At 47.6% G+C, this 17,686-nt stretch overlaps 1 protein-coding gene across 12 annotated transcripts in view; it reads left to right on the plus strand.

The window, feature by feature from the left end:
* The first annotated feature begins 2,494 nt into the window (after nucleotides 1-2,494).
* The window catches only part of LOC138266474 (THAP domain-containing protein 1 B-like), a 177,747-nt gene continuing 162,555 nt past the window's right edge, over nucleotides 2,495-17,686 (plus strand). For all 12 annotated transcript variants that reach the window (XM_069215352.1, XM_069215315.1, XM_069215390.1 and 9 more), the window contains exon 1: nucleotides 2,495-2,684. The gene's annotated coding sequence lies outside the window, so the exon portion shown is untranslated. The remainder of the gene's footprint in view (nucleotides 2,685-17,686) is intronic.

Raw genomic sequence — 17,686 nt, forward strand, 5'->3', positions numbered from 1 at the left:
CTTAAGCAAAAAGAAAAAAGCTCCCAAAGGGCAAGCAATTTAAGGACAAGTGATTAGGCTAGGCTACACAGTGGAACAAACAAGAGGGACAAGGAAAACCACTGAATGTGAAGCACGCAAATTAGTGACAAAGCCAACCAATGGCAAGCAACGGGCGGGCTTTAAGCTCATTGAAAGGTCACAATAGGTTAGCCTTATCATTCGACGACTGAAGGGAAAAACAAGACCTCCCACCCCACCACCAAAAGATAGGCCAACTTAAAAGCACACATTTTTGTACAGGTATCCAACACTACTGGTAGACGTAGTTACGAAGTCGGCCAGACAGAAGCAATCAACGTGGACAACGGAACCCATGTTGTGGCAATAAATGAAAGCAAAGAGGCGAGATAGGTTTCAGCGATATTTATTTTACCCGAGTAAACTAGATTAACGCCATGCTGTTCAGCATGAAGTAACAAGAACACACTGCTATTTGTAGGAGCGACCATGTCCAAGTGTTAACCAATACGGACAAACCACGCCCCTAATAAACTGTAAAGAACCACTTTCATAACAAAATGTAACCATCCATTAACTAATCTTACAGCAATATGCCCATGTCGGGTTGGCATCTCGAGTGAGATGCTGATCAACTAAGGAATGTGGTTGAGAAGCCTATCAAAAAGGTCCGTGTACACCAAGGACCGAACTCTTCTTATACTAGCGTCTTATAGAGCTTTTTTGCCAGTGGTGGAAGACTTCAAGCTTCCGCTCTCGGAGAGAATCTTTATCACGTTGGGGATGTCGATGCCCTTGAAGGCAGGGTTTGTGGCGGCAATCTTGCGTAGAGTGGCGGACACCTCCTCGGCGTCCATGTTCTTGATGCTTGTGAAAAACTCGATGGTGGCTTTATTTGTCTCCTGTAGAGATCCAAGTGCGCCCCCGGGAAAGCCCTGCGGAGCCGGGGTATTCATTGCGGCAGGACCTACGTTACTGGGATTCTGAGGTGCGGATGAGACAGTGGGCGTTTTGTTCAAAACTGGATCATTTGAAGTAGGGTTAGTGCCAGCTGCCTTAGCGTTGTATGGGGGTACTGTAGACGTCTGCCCAGCAGGTTTTTTTGGGGGGTACTCGGTATATATATTTTGACCAGTAACTGGTCTAACATCTGTTGGTGGCTGGGTGGCGTTTTCTGGGGGCGCTGTTGCTTCCTCGGCCTTAGCTTTAGCCTTTTCCCTATACTTCACTAAAGTCTGTGTGAAACTTTGAGTGACTTTCAGGACAAACGTAGCATCGTCCTCACAAGTGATCTGGAACTGCCTCAAATATTCAAGCAGCTCCTTCTTGGACCCAAAACCGTCGTCTTTTTCTGGTACCTGCTGCTGTTGCTTCTTCGTGGCCTCTGCATGAGCCCTTTTCAGCTCCTGATAGGATGGGCTAGGGCCCGGGGTAGGATTCTGTGCCGCAGGCGGGGCCGTGGGTTCCACGCAGAAGTCATCGCTGGTGAAGTCGATGCGCTTTGTCTTGTATGGCCCGAGGTCATCATCGTCGCCGACTCCGTACTTCCTTTTAAGCTGCTGCTCGTCTGTCACCACAGTGATCTTTTTGCGGCCGTCCTGGGCCTCCACCTGCGCGGCCAGCAGCTTGAGCTTCTTGTGCAGCTCCGAGCCGCGGCCCGTTACCTCGGCAAGCTCGGGATGGTGCTTGGTCAGGTAGGCCAGTCGGTGCTTGGCACCCACAACATGCATGAACATGTTAGTAAGGCCAGCTTCGCAGCCGCACAGTACGCACTCGTAGTACATATGACTACCCTGTGAACGATACTCGAACAAGTACTCAAGTCCTACGGCAGGCTCGGTGCTACGGCACCCATCCAGTTGTTCCCCAAGGGTCCGCGCAGAGCTGGAATCTGCTTCGGTAATAGCGCAATCCGGTACTTTTCCAGGCCCAGCGGGCTCGGAACCCATCGTTTTCACAATCCCATGTGCTTTTAGTGCTTTCTCGAGCATTTTGTGTTTCGAGCCCAGGAAGTGCGTCTGCAGGTTCACGGCAGAGGCGCACGCCACCTTGCAGATGTTGCACCAAAAAGCATGAACGCTGCCCGCGCTACCTTGGGCGTTATCCATATTTAACCGGGCTGTGGGACGAGCTGGCGAAGAACTTTCAAGGATGGAGGTTCATGCACACAACGCCTTCCCTCTTCCAGCACAAAATGGAGACAACACGACTCCCTCCAAAGTCGTCAAATGTTCTCGCGCATCTAAAGTGCGTGTATGGGCGTGGTTGCCTTTACGTCGTTTCCTTCGGGGGAACGGCTATTAGACTTCTATAAGCATACCCGTCTCTCAAAGTTCTAGGCGTGCCGTCGAAACTGGATAATTTGTACATTGCAACCGTTTTACACGCGGCTGCGATACATGCACGTAACACGGCAAGTCTCCACGGTCAGAGGTACGAGTATCGTGGCAAGAAAACATTTTGAGAAAATACTGTGGTCCCGCTCTAGTGTTTGTCGGCACTGTGTCCAAAGAACGCGCATGCGCTGCGCAAGTCAAGTGACGTAAAGGATGGGAAATTCATGTCACAGCGCACTCTTGACGCCCTGTTGGAGCAGGTTAGCGCGGCGGCCATCACACTACGGGCGGATGTGGACGGAGTTCACCGTTTACCGAAAGGCAGCGCGAAGCCGATACGTCTCTTAGGTAATGGGAGAGGGGTGTCTCCGTGATAGCGTCACAGACCGAGGACCTGGGTCGACCGTTGGCGGCGGTTGCGCCTACTGCGTGGTTAACCTTAGTAATTGCTGTCCACGTCACTCGCTAGCAACTTGAGCTATTTTATACTTCTGGGGGAGACGTTCAACAGGGCCTTTTGTGGTGATAATTTATATACTCTCCGAAGCGAACGTTGATCTTTAGAAAGAACTAAGCATTCTGGGATGAATAAATTGTGAAAATCGGTCGTGGTTCCTGTGTTTTTCAATCGCACTGTACCTGAAATGTTGCTCCATGCCCTTCTTTGCATTGTAAGCTCCTGCTCAACCGCACCTAACACTTGAAAGTGAGGTTATGAGAAGCGTGTATCACCCAAGTACATTGTTTAGCCATTGGACATATTTTTTTCTTAAATACAGTAGGAAGTTGGCTCTGTATGCACTATTTCAAAGTAAGGAATAGTATGCACAGAGTCCAAGGGTTCCCCTTAGAGGTAAGATAGTGGCAAAAAGAGATAATACTAATGCTCTATTTTGTGGTAGTGTGGTCGAGCAGTAGGCTTATCAGAGGAGTAGTGTTAAGCGTTTGTTGTACACACACAGGCAATAAATGAGGAACACACACTCAGACAATTCCAGGCCAATAGGTTTTTGTATAGAAAAATATATTTTCTTAGTTTATTTTAACCCCTTCCCCGCCACGGACGTAATGGTTACGTCCATGGCAGCGCCCGTGTGGCGCCATGGACGTAACCATTACGTCCTGAATGCTTCCCTCGGGAGAAGCGCTAGCGCTCCTCCCGAGGGCCGCCCCCCCACCCCCCTAGGTCAGGGCTGACCGGGGAATCCCTTCCCCTTCCACCCCCGACCCCCCCCCCCCACCCGTGACGTCAGCGCGCGCTGATTTGTCACAGGGGCCTCCCTAGTCGCGCTGGAAGCTCTGCTTCCAGCGCGATTGAAAAAGAAATGCAAAAGCATTTCTTTTTCAATCACTTGGGAGGCCCGGAGGGGCTTCAAAGGGAAGGAAAAGTATTTCCTTCCCTTTGAAGTCCCTCCGAGGGTTTCAAAAGCCGGATTGCTTGCAATCCGGCTTTTGAAACCCCACTAGACACCAGGGATTTTTTTTTTTTTCATTGAAATTGACCAAAGGGAGCGACCCATTGGGCAAGGGTCGCTCCCAGGGGGGGTATTTTTTTGAAAAGGCCTTTTCTGCCCCCCTGGGGGCAGATCGGCCTTACTAGGCCGATCTGCCCCCAGGGGGGGCAGAAACCTCTAGGCACCAGGGACCATTTTTTTTTTTTGTTTCTTTTTTTTTTATTGAGGTGGGGAGCGACCCCTTAGGCAAGGGTCACTCCCCTTGGGGGAAAATTATATTTTGGCCATTTCTGCCCCCCTTCGGGGCAGATTGGCCTATTTTGATGAGGCCAATCTGCCCCCAAGGGGGGTAGAAACCACTAGACACCAGTTTTTTTTTTATTTTTATTATTGTTATTGACAAAAGGGAGCGACCCCTTGGGCAAGGGTCGCTCCCAGGGGGGGCATATTTTTGGGAAGGCCTTTTCTGCCCCCCCTGGGGGCAGATCGGCCTACTATTAGGCCGATCTGCCCCCAGGGGGGGCAGAAACCTCTAGGCACCAGGGACCATTTTTTTTTTTTTTGGTGGGGAGCGACCCCTTAGGCAAGGGTCGCTCCCCTTGGGGGAAAATTATATTTTGGCCATTTCTGCCTCCCTTGGGGGCAGATTGGCCTATTTTGATGAGGCCAATCTGCCCCCAAGGGGGGTAGAAACCACTAGACACCAGGGAGTTTTTTCTTTGCGTGAATTTCACGCAAAGGGAGCGACCCCTTAGGCAAGGGTCGCTCCCTGGGGGGGAGGGCAATTTATTTTAGGCCATTTCTGCCCCCCCCTGGGGGCAGATCGGCCTATTATTAGGCCGATCTGCCCCCAGGGGGGGAAGAAACCTCTAGGCGCCAGGGCAAATTTTTTTTTTGTGTTTTTTTTTTGTTCTTTCTTTTTTTTAGAGATAGGGAGCGACCCATCAGGCAAGGGTCGCTCCCCTGGGGGGCAAAGTGTATTTAGACCATTTCTGCCCCCCCTGGGGGCAGATTGGCCGATTTTAGGTCAATCTGCCCCCAAGGGGGCAGAAACCACTAGGCACCGGGGATTTGTTTTTTGGCGCCAATGTCACGCAGGGGGAGTGACCCTGTAGGCAAGGGTCGCTCCCGGGGGGCGGGGGGTGGGGGTTGGGGGGGCAAATTTATTTTAGGCCATTTCTGCCCCCCCGGGGGACAGATCGGCCTATTATTAGGCCGATCTGCCCCCGGGGGGGTGGGGGGGCAGAAACCTCTAGGCGCCAGGGGAATTTTTCTTTTTTTTTTAGAGATGGGGAGCGACCCATCAGGCAAAAGTCGCTCCCCTGGGGGACAAATTGTATTTAGGCCATTTCTGCCCCCCTTGGGGGCAGATTGGCTGAGTTTAGGTCAACCTGCCCCCAAGGGGGCAGAAACCACTAGGCACCGGGGATTTGTTTTTTGGTGCCAATGTCACGCAGGGGGAGCGACCCCGTAGGCAAGGGTCGCTCCCGGCGGGGGAGGGTGGGGGTTGGGGGGGCAAATTTATTTTAGGGCATTTCGGTCCCCCCCCCCCCTGGGGCCGGCTGAGCTACAGGCCAAACACCACAGGTAGGCACCTTGCAAAAAACACCTCTGTTTTCTGTGAAAAAATATGTTGTGTCCACGTTGTGTTTTGGGCCATTTCCTTTTGTGGGCGCTAGGCCTACCCACAGAAGTGATGTACCATTTTTATCGAGAGACTTAGGGGAACGCTGGGTGGAAGGAAATTTGTGGCTCCTCTCAGATTCCAGAACTTTCTGTCACCGAAATGAGAGGAAAAAGTGTTTTTTGGGCCAAATTTTGATGTTTGCAAAGGATTCTGGGTAACATAACCTGGTCAGAGCCCCGCAAGTCACCCCATCTTGGATTCCCCTGGGTTTCTAGTTTTCAAAAATGCACTGGTTTGCTAGGTTTCCTCAGGTGTCGGCTGAGCTACAGGCCAAAATCCACAGGTAGGCACTGCTTTTTATAAAAAAATGTGATGTGTCCACGTTGTGTTTTGGGCCCTTTCCTTTCGTGGGCGCTAGTCCTACCCACACAAGTGATGTATCATTTTTATCGGGAGACTTGGGGGAACGCTGGGTAGAAGGAAATTTGTGGCTCCTCTCAGATTCCAGAACTTTCTGCCACAGAAATGTGAGTAACATGTGTATTTTTAGCCACATTTTGAGGTTTGCAAAGGATTCTGGGTAACAGAACCTGGTCCGAGTCCCGCAAGTCACCCCTCCTTGGATTCCCCTAGGTCTCTAGTTTTCAGAAGTGCACAGGTTTGGTAGGTTTCCCTAGGTGCCGGCTGAGCTAGAGGCCAAAATCTACAGGTAGGCACTTCGCAAAAAACACCTCTGTTTTTTTACAAAATTTAGGATGTGTCCACGTTGCGCTTTGTGGTGTTTCCTGTCGCCGGCGCTAGGCCTACCCACGCAAGTGAGGTATCATTTTTATCGGGAGACTTGGGGGAACGCTGGGTGGAAGGAAATTTGTAGCTCCTCTCAGATTCCAGAACTTTCTGCCACAGAAATGTGAGGGACATGTGTTTTTTTAGCCAAATTTTGAGGTTTGCAAAGGATTCTGGGTAACAGAACCTGGTCCGAGCCCCGCAAGTCACCCCTCCTTGGATTCCCCTAGGTCTCTAGTTTTCAGAAATGCACAGGTTTGGTAGGTTTCCCTAGGTGGTGGCTGAGCTAGAGGCCAAAATCTACAGGTAGTCACTTTGCTAAAAACAGCTCTGTTTTCTGTGATATGTCCACGTTGTGTTTTGGGGCATATCCTGTCGCGGGCGCTAGGCCTACCCACACAAGTGAGGTATCATTTTTATCGGGAGACGTGGGGGAACGCTGGGTGGAAGGAAATTTGTGGCTCCTCTCAGATTCCAGAACTTTCTGCCACAGAAATGTGAGGAACATGTGTTTTTTTTAGCCAAATTTTGAGGTTTGCAAAGGATTCTGGGTAACAGAACCTGGTCCGAGCCCCGCAAGTCACCCCTCCTTGGATCCCCCTAGGTCTCTAGTTTTCAGAAATGCACAGGTTTGGTAGGTTTCCCTAGGTGGCGGCTGAGCTAGAGGCCAAAATCTACAGGTAGTCACTTTGCTAAAAACAGCTCTGTTTTCTGTGATATGTCCACGTTGTGTTTTGGGGCATATCCTGTCGCGGGCGCTAGGCCTACCCACACAAGTGAGGTATCATTTTTATCGGGAGACGTGGGGGAACGCTAGGTGGAAGGAAATTTGTGGCTCCTCTCAGATTCCAGAACTTTCTGCCACAGAAATGTGAGGAACATGTTTTTTTTAGCCAAATTTTGAGGTTTGCAAAGGATTCTGGGTAACCGAACCTGGTCCGAGCCACACAAGTCACCCCTCCTTGGATTCCCCTAGGTCTCTAGTTTTCAGAAATGCACAGGTTTGGTAGGTTTCCCTAGGTGGCGGCTGAGCTACAGGCCAAAATCTACAGGTAGTCACTTTGCTAAAAACAGCTCTGTTTTCTGTGATGTGTCCAGGTTGTGTTTTGGGGCATATCCTGTCGCGGGCGCTAGGCCTACCCACACAAGTGAGGTATCATTTTTATCGGGAGACGTGGGGGAATGCTGGGTGGAAGGAAATTTGTCGCTCCTCTCAGATTCCAGAACTTTCTGCCACAGAAATGTGAGGAACATGTGTTTTTTTAGCCAAATTTTGAGGTTTGCAAAGGATTCTGGGTAACAGAACCTGGTCCGAGCCACACAAGTCACCCCTCCTTGGATTCCCCTAGGTCTCTAGTTTTCAGAAATGCACAGGTTTGGTAGGTTTCCCTAGGTGGCGGCTGAGCTAGAGGCCAAAATCTACAGGTAGTCACTTTGCTAAAAACAGCTCTGTTTTCTGTGATGTGTCCACGTTGTGTTTTGGGGCATATCCTGTCGCGGGCGCTAGGCCTACCCAAACAAGTGAGGTATCATTTTTATCGGGAGACTTGGGGGAACATAGAATAGCAAAACAAGTGTTATTGCCCCTTGTCTTTCTCTACATTTATTCCTTCCAAATATAGGGGTGTGTGTAAAAAAGACATCTATTTGAGAAATTCCATGTAATTCACGTGCTACTATGGTCACCCCGGAATTCAGAGATGTGCAAATAACCACTGCTCCTCAACACCTTATCTTGTGCCCTTTTTGAAAATGCAAAGGTTTTCTTGATAGCAATTTTTTACTCCTTATATTTCAGCAAATGAATTACTGTATACCCGGTATAGAATGAAAACGCACTGCAGGGTGCAGCTCATTTATTGGCTCTGGGTTCCTCGGGTTCTTGATGAACCTACAAACCCTATATATCCCGCAACCAGAGGAGTCCAGCAGACGTAACGGTATATTGCTTTCGATAATCTGACATTGCAGGGAAAAGTTACAGAGTAAAAAGTAGAGAAAAATTGATGTTTTTTTCACCTCAATTTCAATATTTTTCTTTTTCAGCTGTTATTTTCTGTAGGAAACCCTTGTAGGATCTACACAAATGACCCCTTGCTGAATTCAGAATTTTGTCTACTTTTTAGAAATGTTTAGGTTTCTGGGATCCAGCATTGGTTTCATGACCATTCCTGTCACTGACTGGAAGGAGGCTGAAAGCACAAAAAATTGCACAAATGGGGTATGCCCCAGTAAAATGCCAAAATTGTGTTGAAAAATTGGGTTTTCGGATTCAAGTCTGCCTGTTCCTGAAAGCTGGGAAGCTGCTGAGTTTAGCACCGCAAACCCTTTGTTGATGCCATTTTCAGGGGAAAAACCACAAGCCTTCTTCTGCAGCCACTTTTTCCAATTTTTTTGAAAAAAACAAAATTTTCCCTGTATTTTGGCCAATTTCTTGGCCTCTTTCAGGGGAACCCACAAAGTCTGGGTACCTCCAGAATCCCTAGGATGTTGGAAAAAAAGGACGCAAATTTGGCTTGGTTAGCTTATGTGGACAAAAAGTTATGTGGGCCTAAGCGCGAACTGCCCCAAATAGGCAAAAAAAGGCCTGGCACAGGAGGGGGAAAAGGCCTGGCAGCGAAGTGGTTAAGAACCACAGGTTCAAGATTTACAAGTAATACTTCAAATGAAAGGTATTTCAGGTAGGTACTTTAGGAACTTTGAATTAACAAAATAGCATATACAGTTTTCACATAAATGACATATAGCTATTTTAAAACTAGACACAGTGCAATTTTCAACAGTTCCTGGGGGAGGTAAGTGTTTGTTAGGTTTTGCAGGTAAGTAAACCACCTACAGGGTTCAAGTTTGGGTCCAAGGTAGCCCACCGTTGGAGGTTCAGAGCAACCCCAAAGGTACCACACCAGCAGCTCAGGGCCGGTAAGGTGCAGAGGTCAAAGTGGTGCCCAAAACACATAGGCTTCAATGGAGAAGGGGGTGCCCCGGTTCCAGTCTGCCAGCAGGTAAGTACCGCGTCTTCGGAGGGCAGACCAGGGTTTTTTTGTAGGGCACCGGGGGGGACACAAGTCCACACAGAAAGTACACCCTCAGCAGCACGGGGGCGGCCAGGTGCAGCGTGTAAACAGGCATCGGGTTCGCAATAGAAATCAATGGGAGGCCAAGGGGTCTCTTCAGCGATGCAGGCAGGCAAGGGGGGGCTCCTCGGGGTAGCCACCACCTGGGCAAGGGAGAGGGCCACCTGGGGGTCGCTCCTGCACTGGAGGTCGGATCCTTCAGGCCCTGGGAGCTGCGGGTGCAGAGTCTTTAACAGGCGTCGGGTCTTTGAAGCAGGCAGTCGTGGTCAGGGAGAGCCTCGGGATTCCCTCTGCAGGCATCGATGTGGGGGCTAAGGGGGGTCAACTCTGGCTACTCATGGTCTCGTAGTCGCCGGGGAGTCCTCGCTGTGGTGTTAGTTCTCCACAAGTCGAGCCGGGGGCGTCAGGTGCAGAGTGCAAAGTCTCACGCTTCCGGCGGAAAACGTGTGTTGTTTCAAAGTTGCTCCTTTGTTGCAAAGTTGCATTCTTTGGTGAACAGAGCCGCTGTCCTCGGGAGTTCTTAGTCCTTCTAGATGCAGGGTAGTCCTCTGAGGCTTCAGACGTTGCTGGACCCTGGGAACACGTCGCTGGAGCAGTGTCTTTAGAAGTGGGGAGACAGGCCGGTAGAGCCGGGGCCAAAGCAGTTGGTGTCTCCGTCTTCTCTGCAGGTTTTTCAGTTCAGCAGTCCTCTTCTTCTTAGGTTGCAGGAATCTGAGTTCCTAGGTTCTGGGGAGCCCCTAAATACTGAATTTAGGGGTGTGTTTAGGTCTGGGGGGTTAGTAGCCAATGGCTACTAGCCCTGAGGTTGGCAACACCCTCTTTGTGCCTCCTCCCTGAGTGGAGGGGGGCACATCCCTAATCCTATTGGGGGAATCCTCCATCTGCAAGATGGAGGATTTCTAAAAGTTAGAGTCACCTCAGCTCAGGACACCTTAGGGGCTGTCCTGACTGGCCAGTGACTCCTCCTTGTTTTTCTCATTATCTCCTCCGGCCTTGCCGCCAAAAGTGGGGCCGTGGCCGGAGGGGGCGGGCAACTCCACTGGCTGGAGTGCCCTGGGGTGCTGTAACAAAGGGGGTGAGCCTTTGAGGCTCATCGCCAGGTGTTACAGTTCCTGCAGGGGGAGGTGAGAAGCACCTCCACCCAGTACAGGCTTTGTTACTAGCCACAGAGTGAGAAAGGCACTCTCCCCATGTGGCCAGCAACATGTCTGGTGTGTGGCAGGCTGCTAAAACCAGTCAGCCTACACGGATAGTCAGTTAAGGTTTCAGGGGGCACGTCTAAGGTGCCCTCTGGGGTGTATGTTACAATAAAATGTACACTGGCATCAGTGTGCATTTATTGTGCTGAGAAGTTTGATACCAAACTTCACAGTTTTCAGTGTAGCCATTATGGTGCTGTGGAGTTCGTGTTTGACAGACTCCCAGACCATATACTCTTATGGCTACCCTGCACTTACAATGTCTAAGGTTTTGCTTAGACACTGTAGGGGCACAGTGCTCATGCACTTATGCCCTCACCTATGGTATAGTGCACCCTGCCTTAGGGCTGTAAGGCCTGCTAGAGGGGTGACTTATCTATACTGCATAGGCAGTGTGAGGTTGGCATGGCACCCTGAGGGGAGTGCCATGTCGACTTAGTCTTTTTATCCTCACCAGCACACATAAGCTGGCAAGCAGTGTGTCTGTGCTGAGTGAGGGGTCCCCAGGGTAGCATAAGACATGCTGCAGCCCTTAGAGACCTTCCCTGGCATCAGGGCCCTTGGTACCAGAGGTACCAGTTACAAGGGACTTATCTGGATGCCAGGGTGTGCCAATTGTGGAAACAAAAGTATAGGTTAGGGAAAGAACACTGGTGCTGGGGCCTGGTTAGCAGGCCTCAGCACACTTTCAAATCTCATCAGCAAAGGCAAAAAGTCAGGGGGTAACCATGCCAAGGAGGCATTTCCTTACAAATACAATAAATAATTCTATCATAAGAGTCAAGTAATCATCGCAATACCGTGAAAAACGCTTAGATTAGTTGACCCTGAGTCCTAAATGTGTACTAAAGTGAGGAAAACGCCCAACTGGTGGCAAGAGAAATATGAAGAATCTCAACTTTTAACAACATATAATTTTAAATAGGGTAGGTAACCCCTACGTAGCAGGGTATAATGACCCATCTAAGACTCCAAAATCCAACCTTCCAATGTCTTTGAGGTTTCTGGCCTCCCTAATAATTTATTTGATCATTTGATGACCTCTCTGCATTGCCGGCTGTGGCGAGGCAATCCCCCTCGCCCGCACGTGAAGTGGCAGGATGAAATAGTTTCTTCATTATGAGAGAGAAAAAAAAAAAAAAACACTACGTGTACCTGCACAAAAGAGCCCTGATAACGTTTAAACAAAGTGAACGAAACGTGTTGGCTCTTCTGGTGTTGTATTGACGAAATAAAGGAATTGAATGCACTGCGACATATTGAGATTATTGGACTTCCGAACATTGGGGTTCACCATTCCATTTTGTATACGTAGGATTGTTCTCTGCAGTTTGCAGCAACTCCGGTCACCATCCGGGGCCCAGGAAAAAGTGCACCAATTTATAATGTATGGAACTCTGAAGGAGGTGCGGTTTAGAGTGTCCACTGGTAAGGAAGCATTCATTTCCAGCTGTCACTTAATTGAAGAAGAGTGGAGCCACCGATCTGTTAGTGGAACTGCCACCATTTGCTTCAGCATTTTCTCTATATACACTGGCCCCTTCCATGTCACAACATTCCAATGTCAAGATTCTAACACATATTTGCAGAAGCAAGCGACTGGATCTAGTTATAACATGTATTTTGCGATTTCTTTATACAGAAAGCTACACAATACAATATCCCACTACACTAAACACAATTGGTTTGTTGTGCCATAACATTAGCTTGGAGATGGTATAAAGCTGTTTGTTCATTAAGAACACCATCTTCCTTGAAAAGCCTTTTATGATTTTAGAAATAAACTGGATACCATTGTTGCTGATTATGACTGTGTTATTCCCTTCTCTAATAAAAATTCCTTGCAAGAACTCAATCACGCTGGTGGTAGATATGTCTCCAACAAATTTCCAATCAAACTACATACAGTGGTAATCAGTGACATAAACAAGATAACCAATTTCAAAATTACATTTATTATGTAGTCCTAGGAAATCATGGTCCTAAAGTATGCCATATTTTATTTGGATGCTCAGACAAGTAAGTGGTGATTTATGTGTGATTAGGGAATTCTCAGTATTGGAACAAACCGCACAATTCCACATCATTGTGTATTCTTGGCCCACTAAACATTTCTCATAGTTACAGCCTTAACGCTCCAAAATGAATCTATTATTAAGACAAACAAACTAATCTTAAATAAACAACTCCTCTTTGGCGTAAGGGTTGTAAACTAGGAGAAACCTTCTTGTCACTGGGCCACATTTGTTCAATAAAACGTAAAACTTCAATTAAAACTTGATCACAAGGTACGCATTAGATCAATTCGTCCTCCATGACACACCCATCTGTAGTCTCACCAACTTAAACACTAGCGATAATACAGTTGTCCAATTATCTTCACGCTTCTTAGACTCCCTAATAATTGTCAGTGAAGAAACGTGGCAAGCATACACATTTTTTCTACCTTGAATATGTTCTACATCAAACTGGCATTTGTTAATACGGGTAGCCGATCTTCTTAAAAGAGCAAAACAAGCAAACATTTTCTAGCTTACCAGACAAGAATTTTCAATTCTATTAAGGACACAGAGGCGAGGATTATGCTATTTCACTCTTTACTGTCAACACACAGCAGCCAATAGAAAAACAGAACTACATTTCCCAATATTTAAACAGCCTCGTTATGATCCCCAGTCAGGGCCCACCATCTGCTATATATGTCCTTAACACAATAGTCTATCCTCTTTCTTTGCTTAAAATCCATCAACCAAAGACGAACCATCAGCCAAGTGTATTTGTGTTGTCGAACAACGGAAGTTTCCCCAATGCGGGAGATGAATAGCACAATGGTGCAACAATACGAACAGCGCTCCATGAGGAACTCAGTCAAGTCTCAGTGGAACTCTTTCACGTAGCTTTCTCGCCTGAAAAAGAAAAACTTTACGTAATACCATATCCTTAATAAATCCAACAATCTTACAAAGGGAGGGTCACATCATTATAATATCAATGTAGTCGACCTAAATACAACTTTACATTAAATGTTATCAAAACACGGGTGGGATAATCCTCGCCTCCGTGTCCTTAATATAATTGAAAATTCTTGTCGCGTAAGCTAGAAACTTTTTGATTCTATGTCATGACCGGTGGCTTCGGATTATGCTAGTTTAAAGCTGATCAATTACTCCAGAAGCTACATCCACTATAGGTTTATGATAAAGTAACTTAAAAGTAGAATCTGAAGACCAATCAGCCGCAGTCATAATGTCTTCAAGTCTAGAGCCTGAATTAAAAGCTTTAGAAGCCATAGCTCCTCTAACAGAATGGGCTCCAAAACAGAGATGTCAATTCCTGCCTCCTGCAATAGCCATCTGACCCATCTATTTAAGGTGGCTGAATACACAGGTCCAAATGGTTTCTGCAAAGAAATCAACAATTGCCCAGAATGGTCTCTCCTCAATTCTCGAGTAACATCTTCATAAACTTTCAAACAATTCACAACACAAAGTTTAGAATTATCTCTAAAACTTGGATAAGAAATGCATGTAGAATGTGATTTAGTTCGTTTAGAAATCTGAAAAGAAACTCCTGTAGGAGTAAATACTCTACCTGCGATATCCAGGGCTTTAACGTCTGATACTCTTTGGCATGAAATCAGACAAAGTAACATAGTTAACTTAGTTGATAACTTTTTTCTTGCTAGACCCCCATTAGCTGGCCAAGAAACCAGGAATTTCAAGATAATATTTACATCCCATGAAGATGAATATTTGGGCAGAGGAGGACGCACTAAACGTATACCACGTAAAAGCTTACATATCAAAGGATGTTCCCCAGTAGGCTTACCCTCTACCCGAGGATGTTTAGCCGAGATGGCTGAACAAAAATTATGAATCGTTCTATAGGCAAACCCTTGCGCTGCTAACTGGGACAAAAAAATTGTGATCATTTGCACTGACGCCTCCAAGGGATCCACACTCCCCTGACTGCACCAATCCAACCATCACTTCCATGCGGAGGCATGTCTCTTATGTGTACTAGGTGCCAAGGAGTGAGAGAGGAAGAACATAGTGTCTTCCGAAACTTCAGAGACCTGTTCTGGGAGCCTGAAATTCTCCAGGCCATGAGCGACAACTTGCCCTCCAGGACAAGAGGATGAGGCTGTCCCCGTGGGTCTAAAAAAAGATCTATTGAATTCAGAATTTGCACCGGTGCCGCACAACACAGGGACAATGCTACTGGGAACCAAGATTGGGCTTTCCAGCATGGAGTTACCAAAATCATCTCTACACTCTGTTGAAGGACCAGGGAGAGAACCTGGTGAATCATCAAAAAAGGGGGAAACGCATAACTCAGTTCCCCGCTCATGATTGCAGGAAAGCGTCGGACCTTAGGGCCAGTGGGTCTGGTCTCCAACTGTAAAATAGTGGAAGGTGAGTATTCAGACGGGATGCAAACCGTTCCACCGTGCAAGGACCCCAAAGATGGTTCAGAAATGGAAAAACTCTGGGGTGCAATGTCCAATCACTGGCATCTCAGAGATACCGAGAGTTCCAGTCTGCTATTACATTCACCTTTCCCGGAGTGTACTCCGCTGTAATCGAGATTTGGTGAGCCTGGCAAAAATGCCCAAAATCCTTCGTGATCTTTGCTAACATCTTGGATCAAGCCCCAAGGAAATCGAAGGAGCAGACAATGCTCTCTTCAACTCCTTCTTGAGCGCCACTCTCTTGTCAAGGGGAGTTTCAATTGAGACGAAATGACGTCTATCCTGAAACCTAGAAACTCTATCTTCTGCGAAGGACCTAACTGTGATTTTTCCGCATTTATAATGAAGCCCAAATCCTGAAGCAATTGCATCGTCCAGGAGAGGTGGAGAAGAACAAGATGTTTCTCCTGTGCCATGATAAGAATGTCGACGAGATACACTATGTGACGCACTCCTTTCTCTCTGAGCCACTGCATGACTGGACACATGAGTTTGGTGAAGCACTAAAGGGCGTAAGACAGACCGAAGGGTAGAGCTGTGAACTGGTAGCTATTGTCCCGCCAAAAGAACTGAAGGAAACAACGATGAGGCATGAAAAAGGGAATGCTCAAATAGGCATCCTTGAGATCCAAATGGACCATCCCATCGCCCTCTAGTAAAAGATCTAGGAGCAAATGAATGCCCTCCGTTTTGAAGTAGCGATACACAAGCCAAGCGTTGAATTGCCGTAGATTGAGCACCAGTCGAGATCCCCCTCTTTTCTTTTGGACCAGAAAGATTGTACTGATAAACCCTCTGGGATGAGGGGAAGAATGAACAATGGCTCCTTTTCGAAGAAGAGCTTCTATCTCCTGATCTATGAAACTGCTCTCTAGTTGGGAAAAACTGAGAGGAAGGGGATGAAGGCTTGTTCGGGAGTTGAGTAAAACTCCAGATGATAACCTGTCACAGTCTCCAAAAGCCATGCATCCTGCGTGATTAAAGCCCAATTGTGCACAAATAAACTCTCTCTGCCCCCCCAACAAAACCTCCTTGAAAGAAAGAAGCTTTACCTGATTGAGAGGAAACTTGGTTGTACTGTCCTCTTCTGTTAGGTCCTCTGAGATTGCTGCCTCTATAACCTCTGCCTCTTGAGGGATTGGAGTTGTCTTGGTAGTTGGAGTTACCCTTGCCTCTTTGATAGGGAGGCGAGGTCTGGGAATAGATGCGGCTTGGCGCTCAACCCCCAAAGCGTCCGGCCCTGCAAAAAAGGCCTCTATTAAAAACCTTCTTGATAGAGGTCTGGGCCTTATCCAAAGCTGAAAAGGTAGCCACAAACTTGGCAAGATCTTTAACAAGTCGGTCGCCAAAAAGAAGTCCATTGGCTGCAGGGCCAGTGTCGGTAGGGGCTAACTCAGCTAGCTTGGGGTCAATACGTAGCAGGAGAGACTTCCTGCGTTCCGTGGATATGGAACAATTAGCATTGCCTAATAGACAAATGGCCCTTTGAGCCCATTCAAGCAGTATGTCGGGATCAATAGATTCTTGCGATTCTTTGGCTTGAACTGCTAAGTCCAGGATCTTCGTGTGGGGACCCGAAATGTCGAGCAATTTGTCCTGACTTCCCCTCCAGGCCCTTTCAATGCCTTTTTTAGGATCCTTAGCATACTTTTTTAGAAAAGTAACCATATGGGGCTCTAGCTCGAGGGTATCCGCCACCTTACCGGCTAGGGCAGAACAAGGGCATTCAGAACGCAATGTACTGCAAATGTCTTTTTCAAAGCTCTTCCTAAGTCGAGACTCAACATACAAAGCCACTTCTTGACAAGGGGTCCATTCAGTTGATCTGGGATGTATCAAAGCCTTAGGGTCAAAAAGTAAATTCTTACTAGACTGAGAGCTCCAAGGATCCTCAGCATGCCGTGTCTTGCGTTTGCCTTGCGTTTTGTCAGGGGACGATTTATCATCAGAGTCAGAAGAATTGGAGTCATCAGAGGAGTTTTGATTTAGTCCGAGAGGACTAAGTATCTTTGTGGCTTCTTAAAGTTTCATATTCATGATCATTTAAGATCGCATTAATTGACTGATCCAAAGGGTCATACGAAGATGACTGGTCAGGCTCATTTATATTGACCTCTGTGGGGTCGGGGTTCCCCGAGCCTGCTCCAAAACGCCTGACCCCAAAATTGAAAATGGGTTGTGCAAAAGGCCGCAAAGCTTTCACCAAGGCCTTATTTACAAAATCTTGAACGTGGAAGTCAAGAGCTTCCACCAGGCGCTCCTCCATATGTTGATCATATTGGCCAGCTTCACAAACCCCAAATTGATCATCATCTTGATATTGTGCCGTATTTGATTTGTTTGCAATATATTTTAGAGGTCACAAAGCACAATAGTAATCAGGGAGGGGGAGGGGGGGGGAGGAGAAACGCCCACGTGCAGAAAAAACTGGGAGAAGTTCTCCCAGCCGGGATTCTGTATAAAGAACAAGTAATGTAGAGGAGGCGGCACCAAAAACCCCCTAGAGCAGAGCTCCAATGTTTATTCCAGCCCCTCCGGGCGTAAAACGGGGGGGCGCGCGAGGTCAAATCCTTTGGAGCTCCGTAATTAACGATGCGCTCACACAGAAGTTGAAAGAGAGGTTCATGCGCATGCATGAAGCCAGAAACAGGGAGAGGACTGCACTGCAGTAAGCGCGGCCGCCCCAGCACTCCTCGCAGGCATAATTTGGATCGGCAAAAGAAAAAGCAGATAGGGGAT

Source organism: Pleurodeles waltl, chromosome 2_1 (assembly GCF_031143425.1).
Source record: "Pleurodeles waltl isolate 20211129_DDA chromosome 2_1, aPleWal1.hap1.20221129, whole genome shotgun sequence".
NCBI lineage: Eukaryota > Metazoa > Chordata > Amphibia > Caudata > Salamandridae > Pleurodeles > Pleurodeles waltl.